This window comes from Stenella coeruleoalba (genome assembly GCF_951394435.1).
Source record: "Stenella coeruleoalba genome assembly, chromosome: 17".
Taxonomy (NCBI): domain Eukaryota; kingdom Metazoa; phylum Chordata; class Mammalia; order Artiodactyla; family Delphinidae; genus Stenella; species Stenella coeruleoalba.
In genome coordinates, this window is record NC_137163.1 from 64,703,433 (window position 1) to 64,721,250 (window position 17,818).

Sequence of the window (17,818 nt, forward strand, 5' to 3'; positions counted from 1 at the left end):
TTGTTTTATCCTGCATGGCTAGATCATTTTTTTCCCTGACGTGTTGAAATTAACCCGGAACTCATCATTGCACAAAGTCGCTGAATTGTTGTTTCCAATAGACATTTCCTTTTACTTAACAGTCTTGTTTTTACCTGCCTGAAATTACAGTGTCTGGCATATAGAGGTGCAAGCTGCATGAGTACAAGGACGACAGAAGCGTGCAAACCTCAGCATTGCAGAGTGGCTGCTTGGCCCATGCTGCTATCTGGCCCCAAGGACAAGTCCCTAAGTACCTCCTAGGAAGAGGACCTGCTGGCCAAGATGTTGCTGTGAGATCCCAGAGCATGACGTCAAGTGCTACCCCTCTCTCCCGTGATATCGTCCCTTTCCTGGTGACTCTTGCCTCACTACTGATTCTGCACGCTGACTCAGCGCCCTTGCTCTGTTTGCTGACACCGGTCATTCCTCTTTGGAACTGTTCTCCACGATACTTGACTGCATCCTGATAAGCATTATCCTGCTCCACCCGACTCGTCTCCCACTTGCTAAAGGTGGTCTCGGGCTGCAGAGGTGAGTACCATTCTGGCTTGCCTTTAACTCGTTCTCTCCCTGGATACTTATGAGATGTCTCAAGTGATAGCTCTGTTCATTGCCAGCCAAGGGAAGGTTTCATGACCCATTGTGTCATCTCTCCCTGACAACCAATTCTAATGGCACTTTCTAAGCATTCATTAAGAATGTGCTTAAGTGTGCCTTACCAAACAGCCCGAGATATCACCAACTTTTGGTGGACTGTTCTCAACACGTGTTAATGGATTGGTTTTTTTGTCTTTTTACTCTGGGTGGCTAAAATGTGAACTTTTATGACTACTGAAAAATTTTGCGCCTTTGTAGTCCAAAATATGGGGTCTTCATAAAATCTTCCTGACTTTTCAACTGCAACAACTTAAGTTTAAAGTGCACAATAATGTTTAAACAGCATTCAAAACAGATTTATTAAAGTTTCAGACCATATAACACAACTCTGCACAACATACTCTTATTTCAGATTCTATTACAAAAGATGGCTACCATACATGGGGAGGTTTTGCTGGCCCCCTTGGCTTATACAATTCAAGCGCAGGCCAGCTGTGAGAAGGAAATTCACTGCTTACAACCAGGAAGATGCAGATGGTTTATATCATTCCTATCATCTAAATTATTAAAGTGAAAATGTTTAAAACAGCACCTGGACTTTATAAAACCTCTGTGCTACAGATAGATTCCAAATTGTTTAGCAATACAATCATAATGGCTTATGTTATTTTCTAAGAAATTTTCTTTTGAAATTATATTACTGTTTGATGCTTCCCAAAGTTGATTTGTGGGTAGGGGTCTAGTCTGAGAGGAATCTGCTTTTATTTTTGAGTGATAGCAACATGAAAGAAACATATTTTTACCTCTTTTGCCTTTTTTGTCTTTCAAATTTCTCAGAAACATCTAAACTTTAGAGCACCAGGCAGTCCTTCTAGGTTGAGCTCAATGAGAAAAGCAAATTAGAAAAAGTTCTCCAAAATGTATAAGTGGTTTGAAAATGTCAGACTACTTATATGAAACAGAAGACTGTATTGGTTAAAACAGTAAAGATTTTGGCCCAGTTAATTACAGCAAATTAAAAATTTCACCAATGGTTACTCCCTAGATACGAAGGCAGAAACAGTCAATTTAGATAACCAGTCAATTTGGACTTTTAAAAAATTAAACAGAACATTTGATTGAAATGGTTGTGGGACAAATTCTTTTCAGTGTCTATCTGGCTTTCTGTGCCCAAAAGGTCATGAATCGTGTGCGCAAAAAAACTATAGGGCAACCAGAACTTACCTAGGTGATACACATTACACTGAACCCCAGGTCTTCACTTGTAGAAGCACAGACTCAATAGAGGTTCTATCAAAATAGTGAAAAGAATACAGAGAAATGTGCTCTGGGACTCTTTTGAAGCCAGTTATTTTCTTTTGCATAATTTACTCCAATTTTGTCAAATTCATATGGAATTGACTTTTAAATAAATAACATGATAGGAGATAGTTGTGGCCAATTAATTTTCAAAAAGATTTTGTTGTTTTTGTTTTTGCCTTTGTTTATAACTCTTTATACAACAGAATAGGGTCTTTACTTCTTGTGTAGGATCATGCAGGGTCTTATGCTCCTAATTCTGGACTTGAGTTCTTTTTCAAGACACCATATGTATATGTGAAATGTAGGTGATGAGGCTGAACATGGACTATCGCCAGGGTACAGGATGAGAGTTGATTTGTTTTTACATATTCTATGTTACGAGTTTCTTTCCATCTTGTTCCCTTCTTTACTTTAAAAATGAATTGCAGTGTACTATCAATTATATGAGACTCTCAAAAAAAGATGCTTGCCTGTCATATTATTAGCATATATATATATATATATATATATATATCTTTATACATCAATTTTTAGGTTGCATAATCAATTTTACCAATATTTTATTCTCTTAACAAATCAAATTCAACCTATGGAAGCAATCTCTCAAGACTGTCAGCTGAGAGTACACAAAATTTGCAAAGTACCTAAATTAGAATTTTGTTGCCAATATTTGAACAGCTGCAGGAGGCACACAGAGAATATGTTGTTATCACAATTTACTTACTTATTTGTGCCTAAAATATTGATTCCAAAAGAGTTTAGGGCAAAATGGGATGTAGAGCCTTCTGATTAGAGATGAAACTATTATTCCATTTGCAAAACTACCAAATGGGACAGAAGACAAGCAGCCTATCAAATAACAGAGTGGTAGAGCTCAGGTTGAACTTCCCCTGTGTTCCTTTCAACATCATTCATCGTATAATCATCGAGAGCCTGCTGGATGCCAGATAAGTGCTGGGTACTGGGAATACAAGGGTAAATAAGACATCATTCCCACCTTCCAGAACTGCAGGAAGAATGGGTGGATGGATAGATAAATGGGTAAATCACTATCAAATATGGTAGCTCTGGAGTTAGAAACATTAACTTGGTGAGCACACGTGTGCGTGCGTGCGCACACACACACACACACACACAGACAGTCTACCTGGTCTACCTCTAAATCTAAGTTCTTCATACACTTTAACCACAGTGTTCTTCAAAATGCAAATCCAATTACATCATCATTGCTCGCCCCGATTAAAATCCTTTTATGGTTTTCTACTCCTTTGAGAATAAAAACAAAACTCCTTAACATGGCAGCCTGCAAGACCCCAGATCACCCTGCTCTGGTGTCCCCCTGTGTCCTCTTCACTCTCTGGGTTCCAGCCATTCAGGCTTATGATTTTTCTAAACGACTTTATACAATCTATTGATAATACATACATACCATAATAGTCACTCTTCACCTGTTTAAAGTGAACAATTTAAAAAATTTTTGGTGTATTTAGAGTTTTACAAACATCATCACAATGTAACTTTGGAACATTTCCATCACCCTATAAGGAAACCTTACCTCCATTTACAGTTATTCCTTGAGGCAACCCCTAATCTACTTTCTATCCTTACATTTTTGCCTTTTCTGGACATTTTATGTAAATATAACCATATACTATGCATCCTTTGGTGACTGGCTTCTTTCCCTAAGCATTATATTTTTGAAGGTCATCCCTATTGTGAGCATGTATCAGTACTTCGTTTCTTTTTATTGTAGAATAGTATTCTATTGTATGGATAGACCACATTTTGTTTATCCATTTCTCAACTGATGGACATTTAGGTTGTTTCTATCTTAGGAGTATTATAAACAATGCTACTCTGAACATTCATGCACAAGTCTTTGTGTGGGCATATATTTTTGCTGCTCTTGGGTAGATATCTAGAAGTGGAATTGCTAGGTCATATGATGTCTATGGGTTTTTTTGTTTATGAAAAACTGTTTTCCAAAGTAGTTCCACAATTTCATATATTCCCACCAGCAGTGTACAAATGTTGCAATTTTTCCACGTTCTTGTCAGCCCTTGTTACTGTCTACCTATTATAGCTATCTTTGTGGGTGTGGAGTGGTATCCCATCATGGTTCTGACTCACATTTCCCTAATAACTGATGAAGTTTAACATCTTTTCATGTGTTTATTGAATATTTGTATATCTTCTTTGGAGAAATATCTATTCAAATCGTTTGCCCATTTTTATTGGGTTGTCTTTTCATTATTGAGTTGTAAGAGCTCTTTATATGGATACAGGTCACTTCTGAGATATAAGATTTGTGAATATTTTCTCCCATTTTAAGGGTTATCTTTTCACTTTCTTGATGGTGTCTTTTGAAGTACAAAAGTTTTTAATTTTTGTAAGTTCAATTTATCTATCTTTTTCTTTTATTCTGTGCACTTTTAATGATTTATCTAAGGAATCATTGCGTAACTCAACTCTGGCTTATTCTTACTCTCTTCTTTTTGTTGTAACCCCTCCCACCCCAACCGTTGTACATGCTATTCCCTCAGCCTAGAACACTCTTATCCCCCTCTTCCTCACCTATTACCTTGAATCCATCCTTCAACTCTCAGCACAAACATTACCTCTTCAGAAACGTCTTCCTTGACAAACCCTTCAATAGGTCAAATGCCTATTGGATCATGGCATGTGAAACTCACTTCCATAGCACTGACTGACACAGGTAAAGGTTTTCATTTGCTTGGATGATTATTTGATGAATATTTGTCTCTCCCACTATAAACTTCTCAAAAATTTTGTCTATTTTTGCTTACCATTATAATCCTCACACCTAACGCTCTTCTTGGCACATAGGAGGTACTCGATAAATATTTCTTGAATAAATGAATAAACAATAAATAAATGTCTTAGAAAGATTTCACTGGGAAAATGTCATTTGAACTGGATCCTGAAGGACGAGGTAGGAGTTTAACCAGCAAAAAAGGCAGAACAGGGAACTGCAGGCAGAAAAAATAAGCATATACATACAACCGAGTTAGGAAATGGTAGAGAAGGATGAAAGGGCTTGGCACGATGAGAAGTTCATTAAGACATACACACATTCATGCACACGTGCACGCATGTGTATATTTGTATGTGAAGGTCTAAGCAGCTGTGCAGGGAATGGCAAAAGATAATGGGTGGGATGAGGTGTTTCGACGTATGTAGGAGAGTGACTGGCAGTAGTCTGAGAAGTGGGGAGAGGGAACTGGAGTGAGAAGAGCCTGTATGTGCACAGAGAGATCCGTGAAGAGGTTATGCAGTGTCCTAGAGCTCCTGCCTTCTCTCTCTCGCCCCAGCATCTTGGATACACTAACGGAATGCATTGTAACTCCCAGGAGTTATGCTTTGTCAAAACGGTGTCATAGAGAAGAATCCAAAAGGAGCCTAGTGACGGAATGTTAAACACCATGGCCCCTGTTTAGGGGAGACATTTTGGTTAGTAAGGCTCTTGTGTCGTTCGGAGTACAACCTGTAGGGAACAGGGGCCATCCCTAGATAGGAACAAGAATATTCAGGTTATCCTTGACTCTGCTAGTTCAGTGTTCAACTCCACAAACAATGCAATTGACAAACGGCAAACTCAGACACATTTTAAGGGCCCATCTAATGAGGAACTACAGTAATCCCAAGAAAGCTGAGCTTTGATAGCAGAACTCTGCACAATCTAGATTAATCCACCAAAGGAACTGTCACATGGCAGTCTGTAGAATAATTTGGGGAATCACATATTTCCACACTCTGTCTTTGTTTTTGTTTTTTAGATCATGTTTTTAAAAAAGTTGTGGAGTTTATAGTTTTAGCAAAAAGAAAAGATTGTGTTTACAAAGTGTTTAATCCTTTCCATTTGCACTCTGGCAAAACTGTTTTAGGTTTACCTTCTTAAATTGGATTTTTTTTGGCTCTTTGCAATGATTTATTTATGTTTTTGTTGTTTCTATTAGCATTTTAAGGATTGGATTTTTAAGGTGCTTAACATAAAATAAACTCACATACTGGTAAGTTTGGAGCCCAGCAAAATTTTAAAACCACGTGTTCACAATGAAACAGGGAGAGCTTTGAAATTCACAAATCCAAGCTAAGCTTGGGATGAAACCAGAAATGTTGCAGAAATGTCTCTGTGTTCCAGAGTTGGAGTCTGTGTGTACTGGTTTGCCTTCTTTCACTTATGTGATGGAAAATCCCAAAAGCTACCAAATGAGGTCATATGAAGAAATGAACACCTCCTGAAGATAAAGGTTTCCATCGAGTCTCCTTTCTGCTTATTGCTCCCCTTGCCTATCTTCTTCCAAACTTTATGAGGGTATTTTCCCTTAAAAATATATGTACCAGATTCAACCCCTTCTCAGATTTAGCTAATTTGGGTGGTATGGTAGGGAGACTTTGCTAATATCTGTGAAACAAAGTTAACTTCTGTGCTTTCTTTTGATTTGTATTGATCTTGAGCTGAGTTATTTGTTCAGCTTTTGTTTAAGATAAATATTTCTGCAGATCTTTGCAGATTTGCATTTAAAAAAAATAATGCTCTCCAGACATTTTTCCAGACCCAACGGTTCATAAATTGTAGACTAGCATTTTTAGTCTTAATGTATGACAAAAATAAGTCTGTGTTGATATCTCAGACATGATTTAAAGCTACTATCTTTTATTTTTAACATTGTTGAAAAATGATTCCTTTTATCTGCCGTCATCCAGTTTGTTTCATAGACGTGAAACTTAAAGGCAAGACATGCATTTTCTATTCTGGCCACTTGAGGGAATCAGGCTTTAGAAATGGCAGATAATTTAGATCTTTATTTCAAAAGCTAGGAGAATAAATATTTATTTGTTGACAAAATGGTTCTCCTGTCTCCCAGACATGAAGAAGATCACAGAGCCCAGGTTCTGAGATAAATTACTCGTTATATGTTTATATGCAGGTGGAAAAGAGGAATTACTGATAAATGGGAGTCCTGGGAGGTACTGAGTGAGGGCCCCACATACAATTTATGATCAGCACTCTTGGACTTCAGAATGATTAATACCGTCTATTCTCACTGGAATAAGAGCTGTTTTAGCCTAGGAGAGGACTGTATATTACTGTTTATAGAAGCAGATAACATCAAAGTAACCCATGGCTTGTGTTAAGCAAATACAAAATTCTGGGTCAACGCAAATTAATCCTAAAGGAGTAACGGAAAGTTCTTAATGACTGTGAGATCTATACATTATCACTTTTCATCCAAGTAGTGGAAACTGGTAGAACTATTGATGAGATTTGCAACTGGCCTCCTTTACTGCATTGTGCTAACAGCTGCTCAATAGCATATTCTCCAATCTAGAGCCTTATTATCTGTACATCTGTCATTTGTTAATGAAGTGTAGAAGTCTATGCAATTTTAAAATTACATTTGGGAGCTTCTGAACCATTTGGATATTATGTTTCACAACAAAAATGCAGCAAATCACATTATACTTTACATATCCTTAGACTTTAAGTGGCTGTGTGGATGGATGAATTAAAGACTGTTCTCCTATCTACATTATACTAAACAGATGTTATTTCAAGGGCATGTCATAAAGAGATTATTTTTCCCCCCAAATGATGTTACTCACTGAATAATTATATATTTCTTTGATTTTAGGAAGATGAGAAATTTGTAGACAAAAGAAAAATATATGTAGACATTAACGTTTATATTTAAATGTTTTATGTACACATCTTAAAAAACGTCTTGGGGATTTTGAGCACAATTCAGAGGAGCTGTGGATAAAATAATTTACTCAGCAAACATTTTATATTTCTCATTCTATACAGTTGGGTTTTGCTTTAACACATTTTTACCCAAACATTTAAATTATTTCATTGCCCCATTTGGGTTAGGTCATGTATCCATATTATTAATTATTTCCAAATGAATTACAGAATGCCAGTCTTCTTCAGATAAGCATAGTAATGAATTTAAATTTATTAAAATCAGCTTCACGTCCTCTGCCTGCCATAAAATGTATAAAGTAACTTTTCCTTTTTTCCCCTACTGCTTCAAGTCTTTTACTAATTTCAAAAACCTAGGAAGCTAATTGCCTTGAATTTCACATCCTTTTCCTCCTTGCACAGATTTTGCTAAAAGTTGAAATGACAATTGCCAGCCTGAATAATTTGCTAATTACTTAATCCAGTCTCTAATAGATTAAGTTGATTTCCTTTGGAAAACACTCAAAGGAAAAATAAATTAGTCAATGAAATTATGCTGTAGTAAAATATATTATTTAAATATTTAAAGATTATTTTATTTAAATTAGTGGCTTGAACTCAGATTCCTAACATTAGTATTTGACCATAGGTTTTATTACACAATTTAGGGCAAAAAGATTCCTTCAATATAAATGATACCAAGAGAAATTAGATTATCCCGATGAAGCCTTCATATGACCTTCTAATTATTCAATGTTTACTGATCTGTGTGTGTTTCCAACAAGTCATGTAAAATTAGGACTCACTTTGTTCTGTTTAGTCATGAAATGGTCCAGACTTAACCAGCCCTGGATTTGAGCATTCAAACAGTAGTCTCTAAACCACTGGTTGCTCAGACTTAAAAAGGCTGTATCCCTTTACAGAATCCTGAATATGTGTCATTGCTGATGTGATTTTCTTGGAAACTTAGGTCATAATGTAGAAGATTTTATCCCTTTAAATTGTTTACATCCTTTCTCTGGTAGGCCACATTTTCAGTGTTACAATCCAAATCCAATGATGTGTTTTTGACAGAGTGTTATGGTTACATTAATTTGCCCTTTGTATACCATTTTGTATTTATCAAAGCTATTTCACTTTTGTTTTTGGATTTCCGAATTTTTTTTTTTTTTTGGATTTTTGAAATGGCATGAGCTTATCAGGGAAGATAAAAGCCCATTTAACACATGAGAAACCTGAGTCCCTGCGATCCAAAATGAAGCCTAAATTACTAAGTCCAAGGTCAAGTGGCAAGTTACTTTGCTTCAGGAACCATACGCAGGTATTATGACACCTATTCAGTGATTCTTTTTATAAGCCAGTTGCCCGAATGAGTTGCACAGTTTTAAAGAAGCTATTTTCCAAAGCCCTGTTTGGGTAACAGATTATTTCAACATGTCTATAAACATCATTCATATTAGGTAAGTGACTCAACCATTGGGATTCTGATCTATGATCATTGTTGATGGTAACCCATGATGGAGATGCTGCCACAGAAAGAGTAGGGAGTGTATTGGACTACAGGATGATGACTTGTTTTGTTTTATTGCTGTTTTATATGCAGGGAGGAAAGGAATTCATTCCAATCTCTGATTTTTCAAAAAATAAAACTTTCTAAACCTTGTATTTATATACATATTTACCTACTGCATAAATTTCCAAACCAATATCTTTAAGGAATAGCACTTTACCTATCAATCGTGACACGATAAATAATTATTTCAACTTCTCTCAAGCACTTTCCCATTATTCCCCCTCCCCCCCAAATGAATACCTTATATTTTTCTATCACTTATAAGGGGCAATGAAAATACTCCCCCTCGACTGGAAGAGTGTAGGGTGCTGGCCTGCCGTTTATTAAAATGGAGTTTATTCCGCCTCTGGTTAGAATTTGCAGCTATCGCTTTTCTTGGGTTCATATCAGTCATTTTATTAAGTACTCGCCACTTGGGCTACCCTGAGGGTTGAGAGTTTATAGCAACTGTAAATCTATTAAGCCACAATTTGCACATAATAAAATGAAACAGCAAGTAGTTAAATGAAAAAGGCTCAATTCTGAGCTGCCGGAATATTTTCCAAGAAAAGTCCCCGAAACTGCTGCTGCTACTGCTTTTCTGCCTTTGAGAAATTCAATCACGCTGATTGAGGAAACCTGGAGAGAGCTGGCTGTTCCTTCCTCCAGTTCATAATCGCCCTGTAGACCATTTAATCATCTGTAGATGAAACAAAGCGGGTGCTGTAGAGGGCCGGAAGCAAAGGCATGTGCTTATCAATTGCTTCCTACCACCCTGGAGAGCCAGCACCCATGTCTGAGCCATCCTGCCGGCAGGCAGGGGAGTTGCAAGCAGACTGGATCTTCCGGTTGTCAGTACGGTGGCCTTCCTGAACGCCTTGATTTTATTACAGTAAAGCGCACGCTGGCCAAGTTTTTAAGAGCTCAGTTCAGAGCAGAGAATGAAGTCTTTCTACTTGCCGGAGAATGCAGATGGGCCTGGATAATACTAGCAAGACCAGAACTTGCTGTGGACAGATCTGACAAGAAGACATTGAAGAAATCCTAACGCTATTGACTAAGCAAAACAAAATAATCGTCCTCCTCTGAGTGACCATCTGCAAATAACTTTCAATATCAGAATGACATATATCTAGACTACCAATATTATCTGTGATATAAACAATCTGGTGCTTATATATGCGTATTCGGGCGCATCCCCAGGAAAGCTGAGTTTTTGGTTAGCAGTGGATTTCATTGCCCCGTGTTGGTGGGTGACCCTGGTATAGAACACAAAAGGTCTGGTCAGAAACCACATGCCCAGTTTTATTAAGTAAGGAAAGAAGACGGGCTGGCAAGTGGAGACACTGAAAACCAGAAAACCTGATACATCATGCTAATTGACTTGGAATATTAGTCTTTTGTAGAACCATGGAATTCATTTCCTCCTGAATATAGACAATGCACCCAACAGCTTAGGCCCCATAGGTAACTCTGTGAAGTTGTCATAAACCTCGACACCTGATTTGAAGAATGAATTTGGGTGAACGTGATGTTTACAAAAGAATTCCGGAAAGAATAGTTCCATTGTTTGGAGCCGTCCATTTGATAATCACAAAACAATCTTCTACGTTTTTTTCTTTTTTAAGCTTTTCTTGTCAGTGGGAAATTTTGAAGGAATTTTAATTCGGAACAACACTCACTTCTGGCTAATGTGTGCCAATTAAGTTCTATTCATTGAATCAACAGTTTTCTGTTACCTGTTCCTTCAGGTAGAACAGAGTCTGATAGCCCTGCCCTTTCCCAGGCTTCTGTGCAGAGACCTTTGCTGCCTGCAAACAGTAGGGGCACCTGTTTTCTGAGCAGGGACGGCCAGCATCTGAAATCTTAGGAATGGGGCTGCTTTTGAAAAAGGGGTGCTTGATAAGGCAGTCGCTGTGATAGGCAGCGGAAATTTGATAATGAAAGGAGATGCCTAATAGATTAATCTGGTGCGATTTGCCAAAACACAGGGTTTTCTGGAAGATTATCCACACTCCCAATAGGAAGCTCTTTGTTTTGTGAAAGTCCCCACTTATCATTGTATTCTTTATCTCAGTAAGAAACATAATGGTTTGCTTGTTTACATGCATGGTAGATATATTCCGAGCTGGGTTCTGGGGCTGTGAACTCCCTTTCATTTGAAATGTCTCCACCATGCAGGTTATTAGCTAAGGGGGAACAAGCAGTTGGACACATATAAAATTTAAATCTGCCTTGCTTAGATTGGCAGAAACGACTGTTATTTTATCCACTGGGAAAAGGTTTTATTTCCTGCTCAAATACTTTCAGAGGAAAATCGCAAGCTCATTTGTAGCCATCATATATCAATGTGTATATGTTTTTAGAGCTAAGTGGTTTGTCTACAGAAGTGGACTTCTTGCTGTCAACCAGTTCTTTTCCACTCATTTTAATTATTTGATTAGCTTGTCCGCCTCCTTCTGTTTTGTCCGGCTTACCATAAAGTGTGACTTACGCCTTTTCATTATTTACATTGACCGTGTAGCTCAAATCTGGCCCTTGTTGCATCTTGAACAGTACTGCTTTGGTTTCTGGAATTGATTTTTAAATATCTCACACATCCGGCGGGACAGGACTACCAAAGCACAGTTCTCCTGCTCTAAAAATAAACAAAAAATATCCCCATGCCTGAGCACAACTTGATTAAAGCTCTCCCTACTCTATTTTTTTAAAAGTAATTCCCTCTATCGACAGAACTCTTTTCTTGTATGTGCTCATACAAAATAAAGCTTGCCAGAGCAAATAAATATCTGTACAAGGTAGTAGAAATACAGAATTTTATACGCTGTGCTCCCAGTGTCTCCCTGCTGGGGTTCAAATGATTGCATCTCTGACCTTTAGTAAGAATAGCTAATATTTATTGGCTGATTATAATATGCTGGGCATTGTGCAGGGAACTCTTTAGGCTTTTTTTTTTTTTTTTTTGATGTAATCCTCACAACAATTACTCTCCCTTTTACAGGTGGGAAAGTGAATATGAGAAGGTTAGCAATTGCCTAGGATTGCAAATCTAGCCGTGACAAAATTAGGGCTCGAACTTAGGCGCTGGATCATCCAGAGAGTGTGCTCCTAACTCTTCCATTGCATTGCTTCTTAGGTGACCTGACATTCCTTGGGATTCAATATTTCAGGAAACTGGGAGTCAGGTAGGGGGTGGTTATTCTTATGGTAGGTGAGGAAGGAATGATTCCCAACAGGAAAGTTTGGGAGGCCTGCAGAATCCACCATCCACCGTTCTTCTCTCCTGGTCTTTCCGCTGCTCTCGAAGACTTTAGGCATTAATGACCTTCACCAGTAAATGTCATTATATCACATGTGCAAGCAGGAGAGACAGGAGGAAGTAGAAAATTATAAAGGAAAAATGGGGGTGGAAATCTGATAAACCTATCAAAAGAGAATGAATCTCAAAAGAATTGTCTGTCTAGACCAACTGACGGCTGCAAACAAAAGTGACTGGTTCATGGGGCTGAAAATGGATCCAGTGCTGGGAAAATGGCCACCAGGTAACACATGGCACCGTATGAACATGGCCTTGTGCCCTCTTCACACAGGTTTTAGACGTTGAGAGCACTGGAAATCTAGTCTTTACATTTATCGTTTTTGTTTCATATTTTATGGATGGTTGAGGCACATGTGGCTTTTCTGTCTCTCTTTTCCAGTCCTCTAGCTAATCCAAATTGGGGTTATTCTTGTCGAAAAATAACTTTTCACGGGGGGATAAATCTGTATCACATATTTTGAAGCTACAGTCAAGTGGTCTAACTTGAGTTTGTGATTTCAAGTTGTTCAGCTATTTTCTAAGATGTTTCCTGATTAAATATTTGCTTCAGGGTAAGATCCTAATAGATTCTCATTTATTCAGCATTTGCTTATATACATATAAGCAAATGCTGGATAAATCAATCAGCATTTGATCAATCAAAGAACAGTAACTGTCAGTCATTTTGTCTCATGGGCAGCCGCACATATTTTCAATCAGTTTATTTATTTAAGAAATACACCCCCTCCCAGTTGTTTCTGAATGGAAACGTATGGCTGCGTGACCAGACCTGAAAACCATGGTATTTCCTTTTCATAGATGTTAAAACACCATGAATAAGCAGGATTCCTCACCATCAAGCACCTTCATGGTTAATTAAATCTCTGCACAGAGACACACAGAAGACCCATGTCTCTGTGGTGTAGTAATGGAGTCCCAGGGTAAACACAGGAACAAAATTGCTTGTTGGGCTTGGAATGTTTTCACTAGAATCTGACTACTTCAAATAAGTTATTTTTCCTTGACGATAATTATTTACTTCGACTAGACTGATTTTATTTTCAGGACTAGAAATGGTCATGTACCCTCCAAAATATCTTAGCCATGAGGAGTCCCATGTGAAAAAAAAGAAAAATAACGTAAACCATCACGTTACATTCTGGCTAGACATTTATAGAAAGCTTTGAATCACATGAAAGTCTCCATTTCATAAGCCTTTTCTACCCAGCTTGTGTATTCAGTGCAAGCCACATGAGGTAGGATTGTTTTGGTGCCTTGAGGGTTCGGTAATTCTGCCTAGTGCAATGTCTTAGATATCTTATTTTTACTATTTATTATTCATTTATTATTTAAATTATTTTTAAAATTTGTCTTTTTTTGCATAAATAAATGCCTTTTCCCTCTCTGTATTTATATATATATATTAACTCTGTATTAAAGTGTTCAGTTCTCAACCTAAGAATCAGAAGCTGATCTACTCTACAAACGTTCTTTATAGCTTTTTCTGGGAAAATGCACACCTATATACCAAATATTTCTCAAGTCCCCTCCTGTGAATATATCTCTTCCACTCTCACCCTTGTCCAATCTGCCATCACTTTTCATCAGGGCCACAGTAGTCCCCTACCTACTTTACTGCATCTACGCTGGCCTCCCCCAATCCATTTTCCACCTTGCAACCAGAGGAAGTGTTCTGAAAGTGCAAATCTGATCATATCACTTTGTCTCAAACCCTCGAAGCCTTCCAGTTGCTCCCAGGATCAAGCCCAACATCTATGCCATGGTACAACCCCTCCAGGCCCCTTCTCATGCTCCCCTCCTGCTCTTTCCCTGCACTCCAGGGACCCCAGCCTTCTTTCAGCGTCTTGAGATCCCTATGTCTTGTCCCGCTGCACGGATTTTTGCACACATTCTTTTATCAGCCTGGAATTCTCTTCCTTCTTATCACTTTCCTTGAGATGCTTCCCTTCACCTCCCTGACTCAGTCAAACTTTCTTATGATCTCTCCTAACCCTGGGAACCTCTCTTCTGAAGTACCTGTTGCAGTAGCACTTTTATACTAATTTATGTCTCTCTTCCCTACTGGAAGTAAACTCCGAGACACCATCACAAAGGCCTGTCCTCCCTGTTGTATTCATGTAGTGGGCACTCAGTGAATATTTGTTGAATGCAGAATTAATGGATTAAAAAATGGAATGCTATGGTATTGGCACAAGAACAGACACACAGATCAATGGAACTGAATAGAGAGCCCAGAAATAAACCCACACACTAATGGTCAATTAATCAACAACAAAGGAGGCAAGAATATACAATGGAGGAAAGACAGTCTCTTCAGTAAGTGGTGCTGGGAAAACTGGACAACTACACGGAAAAAAATGAGATTAAAACATTTCCTCACACCATATACAAAAACAAATTCAAAATAGATTAAATGTAAGACCTGAAATTGTAAAACTCCTGGAAGAGATCATAGGCAGAACACTCTTTGACATAAATCGTAGCAATATTTTTTTTGGATCTGTCTCCTAAGGCAGAAGAAATAAAGGCAAAAATAAACAAATGGGACCTAATTAAGTTTAACATCTTTTGCCCAGCAAAGGAAACCATCAACAAAACAAAAAGACAACCTAATAAATTGGAGAAAATATTTGCAAATGATATGACTGGCAAGGGGTTAATATGCAAAATATATAAACAGCTTATACAACTCAAAATCAAAAAACCAAACAAATCAATCAGAAAAGTGGACAGAAGACCTGAATAGAAATCTTTCCAAAGGAGATATATATATATATGGCTAACAGGCACATGAAAATATGCTCAACATTGCTAATCATCAGGGAAATGCAAATCAAAACCACAGTAAGATATCATCTCACACGTGTCAGAATGGCTATCATCAAAAAGAACGCAAATAACAAATGTTGGCAAGGATGTGGAGAAAAGGGAACCTTTGTATACTGTTGGTAGGAGTGTAAATTGATGCAGCCACTATGGAACAGTGTGGAGGTTCCTCAAAAAACTAGAAATAGAACCACCACATGATCCAGCAATCCCACTCCTGGGTATATATCTGAAAAAACTGAAAACACTAATTCAAAAAGATACTCACACCACAATGTTCATAGCACTGTTATTTACAATAGCCAAGATATGGAAGAACACAAGTGTCTATCAACAGGTGAATGAATAAAGAAGATATGTGTGTGTGTATATATATATATATATATATATATATATATATACACACACACACACACACACACACACACAATGGAATATTACTCGATCCTGACAAGAATGAAATTTTCAACAATATGGTTGGACCTAGAGAGTATTACGCTTAGTGAAATAATTCAAAGAAAGACAAATACTGTATGTTATCACTTATATGTGGAATCTAAAAAATACAACGAACTAGTGAATATAACAACAAAAAAAGAGACTCACAGATATAGAGAACAAACTAGTGGATAACAGTGGAGAGAGGGAATAGGGGAGGGGCAAGAAAGGGGTGTGGGATTAACAGATACAAACTACTATATGTAAAATAGATAAGCAACAAAGATATATTGTACAGCACAGGGAAATATAGCCATTATTTTGTAATAACTTTAAATGCAGTATAACGTATAAAAATGTTGAATCACTATGCTGTACACCTGAAATTTATGTCATATTGTAAATCAACTATACTTCAATAAAAAAACAGAATGCTAGATTTTGCTAATATATTTGAAGTAAGTCCCAAGTGCACTAAACAACCTGAGCTGACATTTCTTTTCAGTACCAAGAATAAGATATCAGTCTCTTCCCACAAACGGTGCTATCTGAGGTATAGTCAACAACTGATGAAGTAAAATAAATATCCCTCTTGCGTGCCAGCCTAGAGCTTGGGATCCCTACCAATACTCTTTGAGTCAGGCAGATTTCTCAGCCCTTCTCAGGGATGCATCCTATTGCCCCCAGCCTGCAGACCCCTGGGGGCATATACACTACACTTTCCAAATATATAAACACCAGAATTATGTTAACAGGTGAACGAGCATAGGAAATTCTTTATGAAATCATGCTCTGCTGTCTTTTATTTATTCAAGAAATTGATTCTGTGCACACTGTGTTTCTTGTGATGAAGCTGATACCCAGGAATTGTGAACTTCTGCAGAAAATAATTAATTTTTATCGACAGTTTCGGTGAAGGCAAGGGAAAATGTCCTTGCCCCAGCAGTTCATCCAAGCAGCGTCACCTGCTGGGATGGTGAGACCTTGATACTGTCAGGGGACACGAGATTCTTCATCCAAAGCTGCCAAGAGACATGGTAAAGCAAAGCCCATTCAAGAGGTCTTGTCCCCAGCTGTTCCAACCGATGACCTGCCGTAGTGACAGCTCACCAAGGCTTGGGGCAGACTTCTGTTCAACAATCCCATGATGTTCTCATGGCTCAGGGGCCACGAGAATTACCAAAAGCTATCAGGTCGGACTTCCTGCTCCCCAAATCCTTATCTTCGACAAAGGAGATCTGAAGCACAGAGAGACGAAGATATTTATTGCACCATGAGCTGGAGAACAGGAGGAATTCTTCACAGAGGAAATTACGCTTGAGCCAAACCTTGAAAGAAGAGTCAAATTTACCAGGGAAAGTCAGGGATGAAGAACACCGCAGGCAGAGGAAAGAGCTTGACCCAGAGCGGGAAGATGTGAGACTACAAGGCAAATCCAGAGAGCCAAGGCTAATTTATCGTAGCTGGAGCTCCATGAGAGGAAAGGGCAAAGAAAGGAGGTAGAACAATGCTGCTAATTCTCCATTCGTGGATTCATGGATGGGAAAAATAGCTGTGGCCCTTCCTACCTTGAATCCACGTGTGGTCTTTTCAAATCAAGTAACATTTTACATAATCTAACCTGTCCTCCTGCAACATTTATTGCTGCTTGTAGGGTTACATCTGCCATTTTGCCACGCAATGTTTGAGCATTAAGTGGCAATGGAAATGGGCAATCTTGAGCTAATCCCTTACTATATCCGTTTTCTATTGCTGGATGACAAATTACCCAAAACTTAGCTGTTTAAACAACAAAAATATATTGTCTCACCATTTCTCTAGGTCAGAAGTCCAGAATGGCATGGCTGGATTCTCTGCTCAGGGTCTCGCTGGGATGAAATCACGGTGTCAGCCGGTGCTGCTGTTCTCATCTGGGCCTCAGGGTTCTCTCCCAAGTTCATGATTATTGGCGGATCTCACCTCCTTGAATCATAGGACTGACATCCCCATTTCTTTGCTGGCTCTCAGATGGGAACACTCTCAGTTTCTAGAGGAAACACACACACACACACACACA

At 38.2% G+C, this 17,818-nt stretch overlaps 1 protein-coding gene across 8 annotated transcripts in view; it reads left to right on the top strand.

Annotated features, from left to right (window-relative positions):
• Positions 1 to 17,818, top strand: part of EYA1 (EYA transcriptional coactivator and phosphatase 1) — a 561,881-nt gene that overhangs the window by 176,199 nt on the left and 367,864 nt on the right. For all 8 annotated transcript variants that reach the window (XM_079902475.1, XM_079902474.1, XM_079902481.1 and 5 more), the window contains one exon: positions 151 to 552. The gene's annotated coding sequence lies outside the window, so the exon portion shown is untranslated. The remainder of the gene's footprint in view (positions 1 to 150; positions 553 to 17,818) is intronic.